The sequence below is a fragment of the Lolium perenne genome, chromosome 4 (genome assembly GCF_019359855.2).
Source record: "Lolium perenne isolate Kyuss_39 chromosome 4, Kyuss_2.0, whole genome shotgun sequence".
Classification (NCBI taxonomy): domain Eukaryota; kingdom Viridiplantae; phylum Streptophyta; class Magnoliopsida; order Poales; family Poaceae; genus Lolium; species Lolium perenne.
In genome coordinates this window covers 43,801,158-43,824,892 of record NC_067247.2, presented here as the reverse complement: position 1 = coordinate 43,824,892, position 23,735 = coordinate 43,801,158, and the positions used below count along the sequence as shown (strand labels likewise).

Below are 23,735 nucleotides of genomic sequence, written 5' to 3'. Positions count from 1 at the left end.
ACAGGATCAAGGACAAGAAAACGGGGGTTCCCGAGAAAAACCCCTCAAACGTGGCGCAGCTCAGGCGGTTCTACGCCTAGAGCTAAAAATATAGTCCTCCCTTGTAAAGATACAATGTACTGAAACGCCCGCAATTTTTCAGACGCACTCTTTTCCTTTTCAGGGCACCGAGTGGGGCTGGAAAGGTTTTTAATGAGGCGGGCTCGCGGTGCTGCAATATAATAAAAATAGTGGAGATATACTTCTTGTTCTTCGACATGCTCGGGGGCTAAATGCCTTCAAGGTTACAAAATATAAAAAATATAGATGAGCTAGACTTACAAAAATATTTCGCCTTGGTACAAAATTGTAGGGATTCGTTGCATAGAAAACAAAAATTTTCCTACCGCGAGAACGCAATCCAAGCCAAGATGCAATCTAGAAGATGGGAGCAACGAGGGGATGAACGAGACTAACCCTTGAAGATTTCCAAAGCCTATAAGTGTAGGCTCTTATTGCTGCGGTAGACGATCACTTGCCGCTTGCAAAAGCGCGTAGAAGATCTTGATCACGGTGCCACAATCGGGCAGCACCTCCGTACTCGGTCACACGTTCGGTGTTGATGAAGACGACGTCCTTCTCCCCGTTCCAGCGGGCAGCGGAAGTAGTAGCTCCTCCTTGAATCCGGCAGCACGACGGCGTGGTGGCGGTGGAGATCTCCGGCGGAGCTTCGCTAAGCGTGCGGGAGAAGAGGAGGAGAGAGGGGGCGGCTAGGGTTTGGGAGAGGGGGTGGCCGGCCACTAAGGGGGTGCGGCCAGGCTGTGGTCTTAGTGTGGCTGACCCCCTCCCCTTGGCCTCATTATATAGGTGGAACACCCAAGAGTTGGTCTACAAGTCTTCGAATAAGACCCCAAACCAAAACCTTCCATATGACATGAAACCTACCCAAGCTAGGACTCCCACTAGAGGTGGGATTCCCACCTTCCCTTGGGAGGGGGTGGCCGGCCACCATAGGTGGAGTCCACCTGGGACTCCACCCCCTAGGGTTGGCCGGCCATGGTGGTGGAGTCCCTTCGGGACTCCGCCTTCCAAAGTGACTTTCTTCTGGAATATTCTAGAACCTTCTAGCACCTTCCATAAATGCACCGGATCATTTTCAAACTCATAAAATGACTTCCTATATATGAATCTTATTCTCCGGACCATTCCGGAACTCCTCGTGATGTCCGGGATCCCATCCGGGACTTCGAACAAAACTTTGAACTCCATTCCATATTTCAAGTTCTACCATTTCAACATCAAACCTTAAGTGTGTCACCCTACGGTTCGCGAACTATGTGGACATGGTTGAGTACTCTCTCCGACCAATAACCAATAGCGGGATCTGGAGATCCATAATGGCTCCCACATATTCAACGATGACTTAGTGATCGAATGAACCATTCACATACGATACCAATTCCCTTTGTCACGCGATATTTTACTTGTCCGAGGTTTGATCATCGGTATCACTCTATACCTTGTTCAACCTCGTCTCCTGACAAGTACTCTTTACTCGTACCGTGGTATGTGGTCTCTTATGAACTTATTCATATGCTTGCAAGACATTAGACGACATTCCACCGAGAGGGCCCAGAGTATATCTATCCGTCATCGGGATGGACAAATCCCACTGTTGATCCATATGCCTCAACTCATACTTTCCGGATACTTAATCCCACCTTTATAACCACCCATTTACGCAGTGGCGTTTGATGTAATCAAAGTACCTTTCCGGTATAAGTGATTTATATGATCTCATGGTCATAAGGACTAGGTAACTATGTATCGAAAGCTTATAGCAAATAACTTAATGACGTGATCTTATGCTACGATTAATTGGGTGTGTCCATTATATCATTCACATAATGACATAACCTTGTTATTAATAACATCCAATGTTCATGATCATGAAACGATGATCATCTATTAATCAACAAGCTAGTTATACAAGAGGCTTACTAGGGACTCCTTGTTGTTCACATAACACACATGTATCAATGTTTCGGTTAATACAATTATAGCATGGTATGTAAACATTATCATAAACTCAAAGATATATTATAATAACCATTTTATTATTGCCTCTTGGGCATATCTCCAACAAAAATACCTCGCCAAATAGAAAATCAGGGGTTAACACCCATAAATATAGTATACTCATTCAAATTCTATTGCTTTGGTCTGAAAACCTCGCAACAAAAATATAGAACGTCGCCACCAAGACACTCGAAGGCTCATAACCCATCGACAGCAAAATATATGTATTCTCGGAACAAAGAAAAATCTTCGAGATAACAAAATAGTATAAGCTCCAGCCAAAGGCTCGGGGGCTTCGCAACATAGACTACACTTTACAATATAAACAACTTCATCAATACAAAAGAGTTCGACAAAAATATAGACATAACGTCTCGCAATATAGTACAACTCAGTCAAGGCCTAATATACTATCTATGGATAAACCTTTGGCTGACTTGTGCTCAGCATAGGTCCCCTTGACGAAGAATTCTGAATCCATCCGAAGAAATTCATCCATCATCGCCTCAGCCACAGGAGTCACCATGTCATTGATTGCGTCAATGTTATTTTTTCGCCGCGATTTCTTGGCCAAGCAGTCAGCGACAATCTTCGTCAGGTCCAATTTGGGATGGCAGATATGTATCATGATCATGGCGAATCTTGCTCCAGCAGTTAATTGAGCTCGCACAAAGTTATGAATACGGGGGGCATCTCTGAATTTCTCCATCAATCCAAGAAGAGTTTCGGGAGCCTCATCTCGAGGGAACAGAGTCTTGTAAACAAGGGTCAAGGTTCTCGTGCAGAAGTTAAGAAATTCGCGAACCTGACAGGCGCGATCTTGAAACCTGACAATTTGTTGGGTTCGCTCGGGAGTGGCCCAGAACAGACAGCCATGGTTAAGTGAAAGATTGACGAGGAGGTTCGTTCTCACATTTACTCTCTCATCTTCAGCAGCAGCGTCGAGAACCGAACCTATTGAGCGACAGAGCAAGAAATTTAAGGAGAGGTACAGCAAAAAGCAGAAGCAGCGCTAAGTTGGAAAAACATACCTAACATATCCACACTAGTTTCAGTCATTAGCTCGAGCATACTATTTTCTCGAGTAGTTGCTTTCTCAGCTTCCGAAACAGCAACGTCCTTAGCAGCTATGGCTTCTTTAGCTTGTTGAAGAGCAATCTTCTCTCTTTCGGATGCTTTTCGAGATTGCTCCATCATCGCCAGAGTTTGTTTTTTCATGGATTGACGTTGTTTGCGAAGTTCTTGCAAATCTGGCGACAAGTGTTTGCTTGAAGAACCTTCGATAAGGTTGTCATCGACAAGGGTTTTCTTCGAGAAGGAAGAAGCAGGCGAAGTATCGACAGGACAAGGATTGGCGGAGTAGTTATCAAATATCAACTGGAAAAGAAAATTTCAACATCAAATGATCGCGCAAGATAAGAATTCCATTGATCTTCAGGAAATTTACAAGGATATTACAGGAGTTCTTCAAAAGGACTACTACGACTATTGTCGCCAAAGCAACCGTGGCGACAATATCTAAAGAAACAGAAAATACAGAAAGGAAAAGACAGGGCATTCAACTAGACCTCCGGCTTCGACGAGCTAGGAGTTGAAGTTGGCTTGATTCCAAGATAGGCAAGGATTTTCTTCGTGTTGGGCTTCGCAGCCTTGATCAGTGATCGCCACTTAGTGGTCTCCATCTCTTGTGTGTCGCCCACTTTAGTCCAGTCGATGGTTTGCTGGCTGTCTGCAATTAAGGCGACAGTGCTTTCGACAGCAATCTTCATATTCTCTTGGCGCATCTTCAGTCCAAGATCTTCTGGTGGATTGAACTCCTTGGCAAGAGCAAGGAAAGTAGCGGGTTCCTTTTTCTTCGGGAAGAAGTAAGGGAATAGCCGCGACAATCCTGTTTCGGCCTGTTCAATGCCTTCACGAGTTTCTGTTCCATGAAACTCAAGGACAGAGAGTGCGTCGAGAAGAGGATCGTTGTCGGGATCTTCAAGCTCAAATTCTTGGTTTGTTTTATCTGTCGAGGAAAATATATGTTGGTCGACAAGCAAGTAAAGAAAAGCAAGTTTAAAGAAGACAAAATAGATCGAAAAACTTACTGACAAAGCGCCGATTCTGCGAGTTCAAGCGCTTGAGGATCGCTTTTTCACGAGTAGCCTGCGCGGCTTTATGCTCGCTCAAGGAAGTTTCGGCATCATGAAGTCTCTTCTCAAGATCTTCGACACCAGCAGCTTCTGCCTTGGCCTTATCAGCCTCTGCCTTAGCTTTGCCAGCATCAGATTCGGCCTTCTTGCGAGCCGCCTCACTTTGCTCTAATTTCTGAGCAAGCGTGTCGGCAAGTTTGTTAGCCTCCGCAAGTTTTTCTGCCAAAATAGTTAAAAATAGTCAAAATTGTGATAAAACAGGAGCAAGAAGTCATGAACAAAGGCAAGCAGGGAGTCATTACCTTCGGTCTTGCTGGCATACTCGCGGTACCCAACGAATTGGGCACCGATGCGAAAAAGTTCTTTGATCATAGGCTATCAAAGAAGGAAAAAGAAAGAGAGTGTCGGTATGGGAAAAAAACATGATGGCACAAAGAAGCAAACAGAGAAAATATAGACAATGACAAAAAGAAATTAAGGACTTACATCATCCAAAAGAGGACTCGAGGAGCTACCCAATTGTAGGGTCGTCTCCGTGATTGTTTCAACCCTTGTCCTTTTTGGTGAAGGGACAAGAGGGCTTGCAGGAGGAGTAGGAGCGTCGATGTTTTGTTGAGGAGGCGAAGATTCTTCTCCTTCAACATGCACTTCAGAAACAACTAGAGTATGCGACGTACTCGTTCAGGCAGTCGCATCAAAAGTTGGCATTTCTTCCTCGTCGCCACTACGATTAAATGACGGCAGTATAAAAAGCAAGATAGAGAAAAATCTTCGAGTAGCAAAACAAGGAGAAACAAAAGATAACTTACGAGCTGACGAGGGCTTCAAGGTATGGATCAAAAGCTGCCTTCTAGCGTGAAGGAGCAGCTTCTTCGGCTTTGGAGGTGCCGGAATCTTCGACATCAGCCCTTTTCCTTTTGTTCTTTGGAGAAACAGCAGGAGGAGGAGACTGTGCCGACGTGGTACCCTCTAATTCAGCTTCCTTTTCAGAGGATCCCGCAGATTTTCGAGAACCTGCGGGTTCACTATCAGGGACATGAGCATCTTGGTTGTCTTCATTGACAACAGCACTTTCTTCGACTTCTCCACCTTCAGGAAGGGGAGGAAGCGAGACAAGATCTGGATGGTTCTATATGAAAACAAGGGGGGATGTCAGCAAAAGAGTTATGCAAAGGATGTCAAATCAAAATGAGCAAAGTCGACAAAGGTTACCTCGGGGAGCGCGTTGGTGGCGCTGTATGGTTTTACGCGACAAGAAGAAGGGACAGGATCTTTTTTGCTGAGGGAGGAGATTTTTCGGACAAGTTTCTCTAAGTCCTTGACCTCTAAATCCACCGACAACCGATCCGCATCCTTGTCGCCAGCATACTTCCAGAGAGGGTATTTGCGAGCCTGAAGAGGCTGCACTCTGATTCTAAGGAAATATGCTGTGATTTGGATACCTGATAGCTCTTTGCCGCGAGTGTTTTGCAACTCGTGGATGCGAGTCATCAATGCCTCTGTCGCCGTTTTTTCTTCCTCGGTAGCCTCTGCATCCCAAGAGCGGCGGCGATAGATTTTCTCGGCACCGTCAAAAGGAGGAATATTGTCTTCAGCACATCCATGGTTCTCCTCATGGATGTACAGCCACTTCTTGCGCCACCCTTGAACTGAGTCAGGGAATTTGACGTCGAAATACTCGACATCGGGGCGAACGTAGATAACAACGCCGCCTATATTATAGGCGACATTGGGAGAGCCATTGCGGCTACAAAAGAAAATGTGCTTCCATAGCGTCCAGTTAGGTTGGACGCCAAGGAAGGCTTCGCAGAGGGTGATAAAAATGGAAATGTGGAGGATAGAATTGGGCGATGAAGTTGCAGACCGTAAACAAAAAGCAATCCTCGAAGGAAAGGGTGAATGGGGGCAGAAAGGCCGCGGATGAGATGGTCGACAAAACTAACCCGATACTCCATTGGAGGGGTTGGGTAGCTTTCTTCGCTGGGGAAGCACAGTGCCTTGGGCTTCTTGCTGATCCCCAGTTTCTTCAGGAGGTTGATGTCTTGGGTGGAGATTTTGGATCTCTCCCACTCGGCGCTTCCCAGATCCACGGAAGCCATCGTCGACTCCGGCGTGCTGTGTCTGGTCAATCTACGCGGTGGCATTAACAATTGCGCAGGAATGCAGCTTGGGAGAAGATGAGCTCAGGGAACTGTGGGGCGCAAGAGGAGTTTTTGCAGAGGAGAGCAGGAGAACGGCGCGAGCGGAGGTGCTCGAGGAAGAAGAAGGGGATCTTATATAGAGGTGCGGCGAAGCGGCGTACCGTTGGATGGAAAAAGTGTGCGGCAGATGATGACCACGTGGAATAGGGGTATAATAGTAATTTAACCCTGGAGGAGTTACAGTGCGTGCTCCAGGAAAAGCAGAGGACGTGTGTCCCCCACTTGCACGACGTGTCAATATGATGCATAATTTGGGCCCGCAAGGCAGCGGGAGAGGACTTCTCGCGATTTCGGGAAATTGCAATCGTGGCTATCGTCAGCAGTAACGTCACTTTGGTAGGAGAAAAATTCGACTTCACAGCTTCATGAAAAAGGCGACAGTAAAAAAAATATATTGGAGAGCCTTTGATCAAATACAAGTTTTTGATCAAATGCTCGGGGGCTACTTTGGAAAAATGAAAAGTTCGAGAAAGACAAAATAGAAATGGCGTGAGCCTATGATCAAATAAAAATATCTGCTCATAGCCTCGGGGGCTACTCCCATCGGGAGCGCTGTTCGCGCACCCGAGAGATTTGAAAAATTCGGGAGAGAAAGAAAATATAGCGGCATAAGGCGTGGAGCCTACACCCAAGCACAAATCCTTGGCTGTAGCCTCGGGGGCTACTCCCATCGGGAACGCTGTTCGCGTGCCCGATGAAATAATAAAAAAAAAGAGGGAGAAGAAGACAGATCAAAGCATAAGAGAGTATATTTCGAGTTATGTACATAACTCTACATATACTCCCAACGGGAGAGAAATATAAGTCATCCGTTGACTCAATAAAATGTGCCATTCCAACATCCGAATAAGCACTCGACAATATATTCTCAGAACGCCAAAGTTGCGAAAAATTTCTGAATGCCGCAAATTTGCGAAGGTAAGACCCCAGATCCGTTCTGTGTGGCGTGGCGCCGTCTCTGACGTCGGTTTGCTACTTTTATCCGTATCAACAGATATGAAGAAAAATCCTAATGGACGCGTTAGATACCCGATAAATATGACTGGGACTCGACAGAATGGTAAGACCTTAAGCGGCACCTGTCGAAGTTTACAGCAGTATCCCGAGATCATGTCCAGGGACGTGATCTTGAAGTAGGTTTTTGCGGATTGCCACTAGAGCAGTTAACTAGTACCTGATCCGTCAGATGAACTAGCCCCAACTACCATTATCCCTGTACAATATAGAAATTCATATGAAGAAATATAGTGAAGTGTTAAGTTGTCGAGTAAAAATAAACAGTGGAGATTTTCCCTGACTCTACGATTCAAGCAAAATCTTGGGGGCTACTGACATAGGCATCCCCAATGGGCCTGCCGAAGATAGTACCCTAGGTTAACTGAAGGCCCACGACCCGAAGAATATGAAGATTCGGAAGCCCAAGTTGATATTAAGGAAAGTTAGAATTGTAATAGAGATGATGTTTGTAATCTTGCGGGATGAGTTGTAAACCCTCCCGGACTCTGTAACTTGTACAATACGAATCCCTCGACTCCACCTCCTATATAAGGGGGAGTCGAGGGACAAAGAAAGCATCGAATCATTGTCTCTCAAACCCTAGTTTTCACAATCGTCGAGTACTTTTCGGCTGAAACCTTCGAGATCTACTTGCCCTCTACTTCCAACTAAACCCTAGTCTACAACCCGTAGGCATTGATAAGTTAATCCCTTGTCAAGGGGAAGTGGGGATAGGGGTGATGGAGGTTTCTCGATGGTGGTAATTTGTTATCGAGCAAAATGTCACACGTCATGACGATCCTTCTACCCCCCGCATGGGGATTTTGCATGGTGAAGCGTGGGTAGGTGATGAATGTGCTAGATGGCATAGTTGTCCAAGATGATAGATGAGATGGTGTGTTCGGAAGACAAGTTATAAGTAGCAAAACATCATACGGTGTGATAGGTTGGTTTTTTTGTACACATGACATAAGACGACTAAACTACGGAAATATATTCTTCTATGCATTTTACATTCAATAAGTTAGAGAGATTTTTTGGGGGGGGGGGGGGCATATTTGTTGGAAAACATGAATTTGTGGTTCATGTGCCTTTATTTTGCGGTGCAACAAATATACGAAATCATTATGCTAGCTAGTATATGTGGACACTCTTTTGTAGCCATATCAAGCTAACAAAGCACAAATAATGGTTAATGCATTAATATGGTCGATGTGTAAATCTAGGGGGTATCAAAGGACCGATAACAATCCAGTCTATGCATGTGAATCTATGAGATACCCACGATGATATCAAATGTAAGTGAGCCCACACTCTACCATGAAATGTGATAACCAATAACTACCCAAATAGCACTATTGTACCGAGGTTCAAGACACAACAACCATATAAGATGGTAAAAGGCAACACCGCGAAGCACCGTCACATCCACATTGGTCAACGATTAAGTACAAAACCTCATTAGTTCAAGTTCATTTTTCAGTGAATATTTATAATGATCCATATACTAGAACACTCATACTATATATAAGAAGCTTGGGCTTGGAAGACAGCAAGAACTACTCTTTGTTATTTGTGATTTACCTTTTGTGAGGGGAGACTTGGTCGGGGGGGGGGGGGGGGGGAGAACGAGCTCGAAAGAGAGAGGACCTAGGTCTATTTTATACGCTGGCATAGGGGACAGAGAGGAGGGAGGTCTGATCGAGAGGGAAGGACAAGCTCGAGGTATGGAGGAAGAAAAGAAAATAGATGATTAGGATTTGGCCACACGGTGATTGGATGTCATGGGGTTGTTTCAACTCTAGACCATAAAGGCTCAAGGATTTCTCGCCTTCTCAACGCATCATAGTGCATCACGCTATTTTCATGTGCGAACGAAGAGTACACAGGAACAGTAAACATACATGCACAATGTGCTTCTACAGTAATTCCCCCGATAACAATTTTGTAGTTGTCATTTTCTGACCGCAAATTCTTGATAACATTCTTCAGCAGTAATTTCCTGACAGTAATTATCATAGCGGTAATTTTCGACAATAAATTTTTGATACCATTCTCTCGATGTTAATTGCTATGCGTAAATCCTCGATAGTACTATTGCGGTGTTGCTTCAACAGTAACTTCTCAACAATAATTTTTCAACCGCGGCTCTTCAATGGTAATTGCTTTCTTCTGCAGTAGCCAAGAAAGAGCCTCTTCGATGATCATTCTTGAGAGGGTTTTTCGTGGTAAAGGGTGCGTTGATGATGAATGCTTTTGATGTCATTGTTTATTTGTTTCCAACAAGATAGATGAGGGTGTACGTCCAGGAAACATACGTTATAAGTAGCACAACATCACATGGTGTGACACCATTTTTTTTACATTGCGTAAGATGACTTAACTGTAAGATGACTTAACTGCAGAAGAATTATGTTTTTGTGCATTCCGGTGTTAGAAAATCATATATAGTTAGCCACACCTTTTCAACAACTGACTAACCACGATATGTTTGTTGGATAGTATTGACACCTATAACTTATGGTGTTGGCATGTTCTGCTAGGCTTAGCTACACCAGGATAATTAGACTACTCATATTAGGAGTAACATATATGTAGTAACATAGTGCTACATGCAATGCGAACTAAGCATTTTGGTGACATGGCAAGATATTAATGAAAGAAAAAGAAGGTTGTGGTAACTAGCTATGTTACCATCACATCACACATTTCAAGACAATATGAGTCTATAATCTAATAAATATGCATTTGCATAACATCACCTATATGTTACTACCTACTATGGAGGTAGTAACATAGATTAGTAACATATGCATGTTACTAGCATATGGGGACCACCACCATATGTAAAGAAGTTACCATACTCCAATTTTTTTTATTTTGTTCGCTGCCTAGGTAGTTAAAATCAAACTTTATCATGTTTGATCGAGAAAATAGCAAAAAAATCAATAATCATAATACTAATATAAAAATATAGTTTATGATGATTCTAATACTATAAATTTTAAATTGTGGATGTTGACATATATTTTTCTAAATATTTAGTCAAACTTTATAAAGTTTGACTTTGATTGAACCTAGATCGCAAACTACTTCCTCCATTCAAAGAATAAGGCATTCTTGTTTGACCAAAAATTACTTCAAATATATAAAGATTGTTTGAAAGAAATTAGCATCATTACAAAGTACTTTTCAATACGATTCCAACGATACTAATTACATATAATATAATTAAGATTTTGTTGCTCAATTGTATGATTAAAGTTCGTCTTGAAATACATGTTCGCCTTATTCTTTGAAATGGAGGTAGTAATTGTGAACAAGGGAGTAATTGATTTTATTGGTTATACACTTAAGTACACAATAATGGTCTATACTCCCCGGTCTATAAATAAGTGTACATTTAGACATGTTGTAAGTCAAACTTTATTAACTTTGACCAACTCCCTAGAAAAAAAATAGTACTCCTCCGATCTGAAATAACTGTCGAGCTGGTAATACAATCACGTTTTACAAATAAGCCCTATTAAAATAAGAAAAAATCCTCCACTACTGCGTGCCTCCGCGCCTCCGCTCCCGAGTGTCGCTATGTAGTCATCATGTGCCAGAGGATCTCCAATCAGAGATGGGGATGGAGGAGTACCGGATGGAGCAGGCCAGAGCAGGAGGGAACCATGTGCCACCGCTTGCCAAGATCTTGGGGATCTAGGGTTTTTCGTGAGGATGATGCTTCGAGGGTTCTATGCCATGGAATCGGTGGCTGGGGAGGAGCTTGTGCCAGGCGGTGGTTCTCGCAGTCAGGCGAGGGAAGCACGGCGGCATGGTGAGGTGAGTGTGGCGGAGGAGCTGAGAGAGATAGGGAGTGGTTCAGGGAAAGGACGATCGCAAGACGGAGCGAGTGGGGTGCGGGTTAGGGGTGGTTGAGGCTATGCGGGTGGAGCTCGGGTTGTGGAAAAAATCTTAACGGCTTTTTTGTAGAATGTATGGTCTGACACTTTTCCGAATCAGAGGAGTAACATTTATGACACTAAATTAATATCACTAGATTTATCTTGTCACGCAATTCAATAATATACAAATCCATATGCTGTTTTTTTTTGTAAAAGTTTCGTTAACTTTAAAAATATTTGATTTCCCAAAAAAGAAAGCGTACTTGTTTAAGGACGGCCATATGCAAGGATCGTATCATAAGACTACTAACCATGTGTCCAATAGATATACGTGAATTAGTTACATGCATCAATGCATGTCGTATCAAATGTATACTCGTCCGTTCACAAATAAGTAGATGTATAGGACTTTTAAGATAAATTACGGAGTGAAGTAGAAAATATATTGGGAAGGCAACCACCGTCATCTCTCTCTTCTTTAATTTCCTCAACTCCAAACAGCTAATTGCATGTAAAAAATAAGGAGACCATGTATCAAATGTTATCAGGCTTGATTCCCGTACGACACGAGAGAAAAAAAACTTTTATATTTTAAAGTGCAACTAAAAAGATAGAAGTACACTCTTTTATGAAAAAAATTAATGCCAAATGTCCACTTATTTATGCACCAAGGAAGTATGCGTTCATGTTCTGTACCAAAGGTGACAACATAGTTAACCAAAAGAGCATCACGTGTACCTACATTAAAGGCTCGACAAGGCTATAAAAAGCAGCAGTGTGAAGCACCTTCACATCCACAATGGCTAGCACGTATGAATAGCTCTGAAGTTTTATTAGTGTCCTAGTTCCTTATCTACGGAAGGATGGATAAAGATCCATATATCGGAGCATGCATCCTCTTAGTAAGTTGCTTGGCTAGGCTTGGAAGACAACGGGAACTGCTCTTTGTTAGCTGTGATTAATCTTTTGCAGAGCAATAACTTGATCAGTTCCATCTTTTGATCAGGACCAAGTTGGGTGGTTGAGACATCCCTTTTGTTTCTAGTGCATCACACTTTCCAGAGTCCTGAAGGTAGTGCTTCCAATCACCCCTGGTTAAAGAAAATAAATTAATTTTGGTCCAGAGGTGTTGCAAGAGACAGAGATTAAGGCATGTCACGCACAGTGCAGTGACATGCACCTATTGGATGTTTGTTGGATCGAAAATTAACAGTTAGATAAACGTGAATATACCACTGCTACAAAACTATTCACGGTGCATTAGCGGGTCCTTAATCAGAACTAATAAAACCTCAATCAAAACTACTCAACTAGCCTAAAAAGAAAAACTGTTCTTTAATAATAAAAAAATATCTTTAAAAAAATTGTAACAGGATCGTCTAAGTACCCACTACAACGCTAGATCTCATATGTCTATTTACAATCCAACGGACTACGGTGCATGTCACAACACTGTTCATGCGTGACATGCCAGGCACGTCACTGAATCTCTGTCCGTTGCAAGATTGGTTTCTCATCTGGGTAATTATGCCATATACATGCACGCCAAAGCCTGGTGTTAAGTTCTCGATAGATATCAGTGGGCATATGGTTTCGCTGCAACTGCAATGGAGGCCAAAAGTGTATGTGGGGAGTGAGAGATGACACTGACGGGAAAACAGAGGACGGGCAAATAGATTGGCTTCATAAGTTTTTTTATGACTTCTGCATAGATAAATGACGTCGAATGAATTTACTACTCCGTAGTACAAATCAAAACCTGGAAAAAGAAGAAGTGCCGTTACGCGCCACAAGTTGGCCGCATCTCTGAAGGCCAGCTAATAAGCCCAACAAGCTCACACTTATCACTAGGCCCGACCACCTCTTCTTCCACCAGATCGCCGGCCACCGGAACTCCTCCTCCTCCGGCACATTCCCACTCCCGAGCGGTCCGCAGGTCCCCCATCCACATCCCTGTCCAGTCTCCGTCGCGCGGCTCGACAGGATGCCGTTTCTTGGCTTGGCTAGATGCGGGAGACGCGAGAGGAGATCCACCGGCGGGAGACGAGGAGCGATGTCGGACGCGGCTTCATGCTCCGCGCGCATCAGGCGGCGGCGCCTGGACGCCGGAGGAGGCGCCGGAGGATCGGCTCCACTCCGCCCTGGTCTGGCCTGGTACGGCGTACTGCGTTGGTTCTTTTTGGTCCGGTACTGCTTAGCGAGCAGGGGTTCGAGCACTTAATAGAGGTCGTCCTTAGCATTCATCACCAAAGTAGAGTGGAGAAGGAAGACGGTAGGTTATGGGCGCGTTTGGTAGGCTGGGGAAATACTGCACCACTGGCGCAGCGAGATGGGTACCCTGCGCGTCGTGAACGGTCCACAGGCCACTTTTGGTCCATCGTTTGGTAGCCGGTGCTGCACCGACCCGAACAGAAGTACACATTGATTGGATGCCTGGATATAGCGCTCCATCTCTGTTCAGCCATAGCAGATGTGTTTGGTTGCCATTTTGGGCACCCTGACAACAGCTTCTCCTCACCACATTCAAATATGGAGACCTTACCATCACATAACGGCACATAAACAGCTTAAACACGATCATAAGCACATCACACACTTATACACAACAAACAAAGTACTTAACCGTTCCTAATCTAGCGTCAGAGTGGTAAGACACGCACCTAAACCTAGGGGCAGACTACCCAGGTCCAAAAGCATTATTCAACAGCATCTACAGGCCAACATGATAGTGAGATATGCACAAAAGCAAGTGTTTAACAGCCTCCTAGAGGCCAGCACAACTACATGATCAGAGATAAACAGAGACAGCAGCAGCACCTTAACGGCGAGGATCCACATAAGGGCCCTCGCGGTGCCTCTTGCAGCCGAAGACGCTGGAGCAGGATGTCTCCTTCCTGAAGACGTCGACCATGAAGCTGTCGTCCTGAGGGGTGAAGATGATCGTGTCATCGACACGGAGCAAAAGCCTGGCGGCGAACTTGCTCCAGGACTTGATGAACCTGACGCGCTGGCCTGTCTACTGCAGCTGCACCTTCCACTCGCAACGCTGGCCCATGTACAAGCAGACCTTCATCGGGGGGGCATTGTTCTTGAGCTTGTACTTGGTGATCAAGAGCTTCTCCATGTACGGCGGCATGCCAAGGGTACGGAGGTCCTGGCTCTCCACCTGCACGAAGAATGCCGTCAGACGCTGCCTGGCAGCATGCCCCAGGTCAGCAGGACGGCCGGCGTGAACCCTTGGCGATGTGATCTGGTGGTGGGGCTTCCATGAACGCTACGTTGGGATCACGCAGCTGCGTCCAGTATGGGCCCTTCCGAGAACACTTCCAGGAAGGGCCAGTTCTGCACAAGCACACGCAAGCAATGTCAAGCTCAAGCGCAAGCATGGGCGGAGCTACGTTGGGGCTAACCTGGGCCGTGGCCCGCCCAGGATCTGGACAATCCTTTTATTTTTGCTGGGCCGGCCCAAGAAAGGTTCAGTTTTATTGTAAAAATGAAGGCTTTTGTGCTGCTGGCCCGCCCAGAATTCTTGCTACAGCTCCGCCACTGAGCGCAAGCAATGTCATGAACAAGCACAAGCACAAGCAAGCAATGCCAAGCTCAAGCGCAAGCACTGTCAAGCCAATCATGGTGCTTGAGATTGGCATTGCTAGGTGCTTGAGCTTGGCATTGCCAAGCACAAGCAATGTCATGAACAATGGCAATGCCAGGCTCAAGCATTGTCATGGACTTGACATTGTCAAGTCCATGATGGTGCTTGAGCTTGGCATGGCAAGCATAAGCACTATCAAGAACACGCATGCACATTGCCATGAATCCTATCTACATTCACATGTACAATGTCATCTAGTCGATGTAAACAAGCGGGAAGGAGTCGATTGAAGGTACTTACGATTGGGTGGAGCGACAGCGACCCAGTCTGAGGAGGAATAGGACGCGCATAGGCGCCGGTTGGTCCTCGAGGAGGTCGCACTCCAAATCCGGGTGGAGGAGGAGGCGGAGCCGGAGCGTAGGTCCTCAGCGACGGCGGCGGTGCAACGGTCGGGAAGCGGGACGCCGATGGTGCTGTCGGCTGCCGACGAGCACAAGGTCGGCTGAACCCTGGCGGCGGCGCGACGGGAGGCGCACCATTGGGTGCAGGCGGACACGGCATGCCCCATGGCAACAGCGCGTGCATCGGGGTCGACGCGAACCCCGGCGGGGGCTCCATGTCCCTGCTGGAGCCCGGTGCCCTCGCCGTCGGAAACCCTAGTGGGGACGGGGCAAAAACCCCCGTTGTCGACGGATCCGCCGGTTGAATCCCGGCGGCTTGACGAGCTAGGACGGCGGCGCTCCGGGTTGCCACGCCGTCCGGCCTCGTGCTCGCGAACGGCGACAGCCGATTCAACACCGGCACGCGACCGGTATCGATCTGCGCCGCCAAGTCGCGGCCTCCGGCCTCGTACTCGCAGGATAGTTGGGGGATCCAAAAATGGGGTGCTTCATACTTAATATAAGAAAATAATGTACATAATGCAATTAGTATATAATTTGCAACTTGGCTTGTGTTTCTCCATAGAATCACCTTTTTTCTTTTTCTTTTGTAGAGATGATAATACAGTTAGGTTGTAATTGTTCGATTCTCGTCTTTATGTTATTTTGGATATCATCCCACTTATACGCCATTGCATATTTGAACTTTGGGCAACCTGAGTAACCTATCAAACATCTCTTTTTGGTATGGCTGTTACAATATACTAGTGGCCATTGAAAAACTGAGCATATTTGATAGGGCGCGGGTGTTTCGATATTGCATCCGTAAATTCCTTATTTCCTGCCAAGTTTAGTTACAACAAAACCGTAATCAGAATTCAATCTTTCTAGCTTGCATCCTAAGTTGCTAGTTGCAGCTACCAGTGTGCCTATCTCATTTGAATGATAGCACTGTACAAGCTCTCTCTAGGTTAATTTGACTCCTTAATAGTGGAATACAGTCACCTATGCAAATTTTTAAACCCAAGTCTTAAGATTTTTCTTGATTTTACAGTAATACCTGTATTACTATCTGGCAAGTTATTTAGTTTGGATTGGAAGCTTTACTCATGTACTGTATTTTTCTGCAGAAATGGGTTTTGGAAGATGGACAGGATAAAAGATTCTAATAGGCAAGCTAAAACAGTTGGATGATCTTATAGAAAAAATTGAGTGCAAGCGGTATGTCAGGCTGAGCAGCATTCTGCAGTCCTCTGCTACTTGCAAGGTTTTTTTCCTTTTATTTTTACTCCTACACTGCTGTTAATTACTTATTCATATCAACATCCTTTTCGTTCTTTTGTGCCTAACTTGAAATTTTTGGACTGAATTTGCATACTGCTCCACATTTGTTTAGTCTTTGGTTGCTGCCTTAGTAGTGTTTGCCGTAGGTTCAAAGGCATGTTCATATTGTCTACCAATTTGGGTTGGCACTTTCTATATATATTGAAAGTAGTTTTATTTGCCTTTACAAAATTGATTGGTTTTCTAAAAGTACCTCTAATCAAGTGTAAGTCGACGTCAGTAATGTGCACTGGTACGAGTGTTTGAGTTACCCAGGAGACAAAAACGTTTGAGTGTCCTACAATCTCTCTTTTTAGTTAATGTACTCACAAGTTATATGTGGTTGCTCAGCAAGATTATTCCTACTTATTTTTTCCTCTCCGCTGAATGCACATCTTTCTGAATGAATTCTTGTCCCATGCATATTTGCAGATAATGCTACAATATGAGAACATTGAGAAGTCTGCCGTGATAAATTATAATAGCCTACAAGGCCTTGATCTAGTCTTTAAAGCAAGGAGTTGCAATTGGTTTTACTTCAATACGATTTGATGTGTTCCTCCAATGAAAAACACCTTTTCTAGTAAAGCAAATTGCCTATTATATTACAATATACTTAAAGAGTATTTAAACGAGTCACTACGATCTGTTTGAGATAGAAGCTGGGGAGGAAGAATTCCCTGCTTGTGTTTTATGCTCACCTTAGTGCCGCCTTTTGTCCTCATGTTCTGGGTCTACATTGCACATGTTCATGATGTAGGTGTCTGCGGCTGCGCAATGTTTAAATATCAGTTTTTTATTGTATTAAACACACTACGGTACTAACTTAGAGAATTCTAAGAATGGAACAGCAACCCTTGATGTCATGATCTCCGTTGATTCTTTCTCAATCAATGCTTTCTCATTTTGTGGCTGCTTAATAAGGAAGTACCCTTTTAAGCATGCCACCGTCAAATTCATTCCTGGTGGAAGGGTAACTTGTTTCCGTGTCATAATTCGGGTAACCTGTTTCTGTGTCGACTCCTGTTTTGTTGCACGGAGAGCTTGGTGGAAGGGCCATGAGCCTATTCATTTGTATTTTTTTAAGGACTATTCATTTGTATTTTGCATTGGTAGAACCAACATAATGAGTTAATGACACATATTTTGCAGGTGAAAATAACCGACTAACGAGCAAGCGTGTGCCGAGCGTTTGTCAGGAAGCGCAAACACTTGGTGGTGGGACAGGAACGCCATCGTCGAGTAAGATTCAGTTTATATGGGAGAAATAACGATGATGCAGTCGCCTATTCAGTTTATATGGGAGAAATAACGATGATGCAGTCGCCTTCCTTCTAGGAGTAGGATGGAATCAATAGACCTCCTTTACTACGCACAAATCCAAGAGCGAGGCTGCAGCAGCATGTCGCTCCTTGTGATGATCTAGCTGCTGACCAATCTGCAAGTGCTACCAGGTGAATATTGTTCAGCCACGGCGGCACCTAGGAAAGCGAACTGCTGTTTCTGAGAAGATGAGGAGCATTCAGTAAACAAAGCATTGGGGGATCGGATGTTTTCAGACTGTCGAATAAAGCCTACGCTCCAACCTTTGAACATTGTACTTTATTATTAAAGCACACATACTCATAGAGCACATCGTATCAATTCTTCTTCTTCCTTTGTTTGGCGCTTCTGTGAAAATTCATTAGACTATCAGCAGATTCTATGTAGTATATATATGTGCAACTTTATAAACCTTAATTTTCTCTAATCATTTGCCACAAGGAAAAGATAATGTGAGTAACAAGAAACCACATAAGTCAAAAGGTACAGCTTCTCTGATGTCTGAAACCGACACTTGTTCAGAAACCCAATCTTCATCCATGTCTTTACGCCCATATTATAACCTGGGAAGGAACATTTGGAATCCACAGTATTGTGCAACTAACGGACAGAGATTTGGTGCACATGAGCTCCAGTGATCCCTTTTCAGAAAAATAATTAAAAATCATATTTTTAAATTTTAGAAAAATTTGAAAATAAATCATGATGTAGTCAGTATTGTATCCCACAAACGTGTAAATTTTCAACTGAAAATATTGTGTATTTCGGGCTGCACAAAAATAACAAATATGTGGATCTGAGTATAGTGATTCAAATCTCAAAAAAATATCAGAATTTGTTATTTTTGTGGAGCTCAGAAAACAAAACATTTGCAATTGAGATTTTATACGTTAGTGGAATACATCATTGGCTACTTTTAGAATTTTACTACATAATTTTTTGAAATATATAAATATAATTTTCGAATTTTTTAATACACTGAGATCACTGGTGCCCATGATCCAAAAGAGCTTTTCGGCAACTAACCAACTATCGTGAAGGTACGATATGTCCAGTAGTGCTGCTTAATTACCGCCTGTATTATCTATATTAATATCCTCCAAATGATAATTAATTATGCTCAATTAGCATCAGAAAGCATAGTCAAGGAGATCATCATCATGCATCTGGCCATGTTTTGGTTTCAATTATATGCACACGATCGAGCATCTTCGCTTTCAGGGATCCTCCATGAGCGAGAGGAGAAGAAGAAGCATTTGCAGTGAAGGGGGTGAACAGTGAACTCTCGGAGAGGGAGCGGAGAGAGAGAGGAGCGCAGCGAGAGGGAGTGCAGCGAGAGGGAGCGCAGCGAGAGGGAGCGCAGTGAGCCGAGGGCCTTCCCCGGCGCGGCGGCGCCCTGGCCATGGCAACAACGACCGCCCCATCGCCGACCCCATCGCCGACCCCGCCCTCGCCGCCGTCGTCGGGACCTCGCGGCCGTGAGGACAGGTGGCGCGGCGGCCGCGGCTCGGACTCAGAGGAGACTCCGCGGTCGCAGATCGGGGGCCTCGGCGGCGGCGGGCGGGCGGAGCACCGCGACCGACCGGAATCGTCAAGGGCGCGCAGCGAGGTGAGGTCCGAGATCTTCCGGGAGGAGAAAGGCGTCGCCTTTGACGAGCTGGATGACTCCGACGACCCCATCGACGATGAAGAGGAAGAGAACCCGAATCCGCGGGAGGAGCCCACGCATGTGTCGCGCAGCGTGCGCGCGGCCGGCGCGCAGGGAGAAAGGTGGCGGCGCGGGCGGCGCGGCCCGAGCGCGCCGTCGGCGAGCGCGTCGTCGGCGCCTACGACGAGTACCATGGGCTCTGCCTCCTCTGCACGCAGTCGGGCCACCGCGCTGCCGACTGCACCGTCGGCCCGGTGTGCTTGTGCTGTGGGGAGGTAGGGCACATGGCACGGGAGTGTGCGCTCCCCCGTCCGCCGCGGCCAAGGTCGCCGCCGACGGATGCTGCGGAGCCGGCACGCAAGAGGATGTACGATGGGGGCTGCGGCCGCTGACACGCGTACAGCACGCGACCGTTGGGAACCCCAAGTGGAAGGTGTGATACGTACGGCCATAAATACTCCCTCTTGGAGTTACTAGCATCAACTTGGCCAGAGCATCTACTAATAACGGAGAGCATGCAAGATCATAAAAAACACATAGACATGAATTGATAATCAACATAACATAGTATTCTCTATTCATCGGATCCCAACAAACACAACATATAGAATTACAGATAGATGATCTTGATCATGTTCGGCAGCTCACAAGACCCGACAATTAAGCACAATGGGGAGAAGACAACCATCTAGCTACTGCTATGGACCCATAGTCCAGGGGTAGACTACTCACACATCACTCCGGAGGCGACCATGGCGGCGTAGAGTCCTCCGGGAGATGATTCCCCTCTCCGGCAGGGTGCCGGAGGCGATCTCCTGAATCCCCCGAGATGGGATTGGCGGCGGCGGCGTCTCTGGAAGGTTTTCCGTATCGTGGCTCTCGGTACTGGGGGTTTCGCGACGAAGGCTATTTGTAGGAGGCAGGTCAGGGGGCCACACGAGGGGCCCATACTACAGGTTGGCGCGGCCAGGGCTTGGGCCGCGCTGCCCTAGGGTGTGGCCACCTCGTGGCCCCACTTCGTCTCCTCTTCGGTCTTCTGGAAGCTTCGTGGCAAAATAGGACCCTGGGCGTTGATTTCGTCCAATTCCGAGAATATTTCTTTACTAGGATTTCTGAAACCAAAAACAGCAGAAAACAGCAACTGGCACTTCGGCATCTTGTTAATAGGTTAGTTCCAGAAAATGCACGAATATGACATAAAGTGTGCATAAAACATGTAGATAACATCAATAATGTGGCATGGAACATAAGAAATTATCGATACGTCGGAGACGTATCAGCATCCCCAAGCTTAGTTCCTGCTCGTCCCGAGCAGGTAAACGATAAACAAAGATAATTTCTGGAGTGACATGCCATCATAATCTTGATCATACTATTTGTAAAGCATATGTAGTGAATGCAGCGATCAAAACAATGTATATGACATGAGTAAACAAGTGAATCATATAGCAAAGACTTTTCATGAATAGTACTTTAAGACAAGCATCAATAAGTCTTGCATAAGAGTTAACTCATAAAGCAATAATTCATAGTAAAAGCATTGAAGCAACACAAAGGAAGATTAAGTTTCAGCGGTTGCTTTCAACTTATAACATGTATATCTCATGGATATTGTCAACATAGAGTAATATAATAAGTGCAATATGCAAGTATGTAGGAATCAATGCACAGTTCACACAAGTGTTTGCTTCTTGAGATGGAGAGAAATAGGTGAACTGACTCAACAATAAAAGTAAAAGAAAGGTCCTCCAAAGAGGAAAGCATCGATTGCTATATTTGTGCTAAAGCTTTGATTTTGAAAACAAGAAACAATTTTGTCAACGGTAGTAATAAAGCATATGCGTTATGTAAATTATATCTTACAAGTTGCAAGCCTCATGCATAGTATACTAATAGTGCCCGCACCTTGTCCTAGTTAGCTTGGACTACCGGGATCATCGCAATACACATGTTTTAACCAAGTGTCATAAAGGGGTACCTCTATGCCGCATGTACAAAGGTCTAAGGAGAAAGCTCGCATCGGATTTCTCGCTATTGATTATTCTCAACTTAGACATCCATACCGGGACAACATAGACAACAGATAATGGACTCCTCTTTTATGCATAAGCATGTAACAACAATTAATTTTTCTCATATGAGATTGAGGATATATGTCCAAAACTGAAACTTCCACCATGGATCATGGCTTTAGTTAGCGGCCCAATGTTCTTCTCTAACAATATGCATGCTCTAACCATAAGGTGGTAGGTCACCCTTACTTCAGACAAGACGAACATGCATAGCAACTCACATGATATTCAACAAAGAGTAGTTGATGGCGTCCCCAGTGAACATGGTTATCGCACAACAAGCAACTTGATAAGAGATAAAGTGCATAAGTACATATTCAATACCACAATAGTTTTTAAGCTATTTGTCCCATGAGCTATATATTGCAAAGGTAGAGGAATGGAAATTTAAAGGTAGCACTCAAGCAATTTACTTTGGAATGGCGGAGAAATACCATGTAGTAGGTAGGTATGGTGGACACAAATGGCATAGTGGTTGGCTCAAGTATTTTGGATGCATGAGAAGTATTCCCTCTCGATACAAGGTTTAGGCTAGCAAGGCTATTTGAAACAAACACAAGGATGAAGCGGTGCAGCAAAACTCACATAAAAGACATATTGTAAACATTATAAGACTCTACACCGTCTTCCTTGTTGTTCAAACTCAATACTAGAAATTATCTAGACCTTAGAGAGAACAAATATGCAAACCAAATTTTAGCATGCTCTATGTATTTCTTCATTAATGGGTGCAAAGTATATGATGCAAGAGCTTAAACATGAGCACAACAATTGCCAAGTATCACATTATCCAAGACATTATAGCAAATTACTACATGTATCATTTTCCAATTCCAACCATATAACAATTTAACGAAGAAGAAACTTCGCCATGAATACTATGAGTAGAGCCTAAGGACATACTTGTCCATATGCTACAGCGGAGCGTGTCTCTCTCCCATACAATGAATGCTAGGATCCATTTTATTCAAACAAAACAAAAATAAAAACAAACCGACGCTCCAAGCAAAGCACATAAGCTGTGATGGAATAAAAATATAGTTTCAGGGGAGGAACCTGATAATGTTGTCGATGAAGAAGGGGATGCCTTGGGCATCCCCAAGCTTAGACGCTTGAGTCTTCTTGATATATGCAGGGGTGAACCACCGGGGCATCCCCAAGCTTAGAGCTTTCACTCTCCTTGATCATGTTGTATCATCTCCCTCTCTTGATCCTTGAAAACTTCCTCCACACCAAACATAGAACAACTCATTAGAGGGTTAGTGCACAATCAAAATATACATGTTCAGAGGTGACATAATCATTCTTAACACTTCTGGACATTGCACAAAGCTACTGAAAGTCAATGGAATCAAAATATCCATCGAACATAACAAAACAGGCAATGCGAAATAAAAGGCAGAATCTGTCAAAACAGAACAGTTCGTATTGACGAATTTTATCGAGGCACCAGACTTGCTCAAATGAAAATGCTCAAATTGAATGAAAGTTGCATACATATCTGAGGATCACTCACGTAAATTGGCATAATTTTTTGAGTTACCTACAGAGAATTTTGCCCAGATTCGTGACAGCAAAGAAATCTGTTTCTGTGCAGTAATCCAAATCTAGTATGAACTTTTCTATCAACGACTTTACTTGGCACAATAAAACACTAAACTAAGATAAGGAGAGGTTGCTACAGTAGTAAACAACTTCCAAGACACAAAATAAAAACAAAGTACTGTAGTAAAAACATGGGTTGTCTCCCATAAGCGCTTTTCTTTAACGCCTTTCAGCTAGGCGCAGAAAGTGTGTATCAAGTATTATCGGAGGGTGGTGCATCAACAGCGGGATGCGGAGTTTTCTCAACCATGCATAGTATATTGGATACATAAGTTTTAGCGTCTCCCTTTTCATTAGTCTTGGGCTTGCTACTCTCATCAAACAAATTTTCAGGAACAAGCCAAGCATAGTTATTTTCTAGTGCTTCATGCATTGCTAGGAGCTTACATGGTATTGGTGCTTTGATCTCCCCACCATCATTAATATTATTAGTGTACTTTATTCTATCCATATCCATTTTTTCAAGGAGACTAACAAAATTGGTGTGAGAACCAAGCATATTATATTTAGCA

The 23,735-nt window shown here is 44.4% G+C and overlaps 1 long non-coding RNA gene across 1 annotated transcript; it reads left to right on the top strand.

Annotated features, from left to right (window-relative positions):
• Positions 1-12,961: 12,961 nt before the first annotated feature.
• LOC127292327 (uncharacterized) lies at positions 12,962-18,287 on the top strand. Its single transcript, XR_007845093.2, has 3 exons — positions 12,962-13,434; positions 16,383-16,519; positions 17,728-18,287. It is a non-coding gene; the product is annotated as an uncharacterized lncRNA (long non-coding RNA).
• Positions 18,288-23,735: the final 5,448 nt, after the last annotated feature.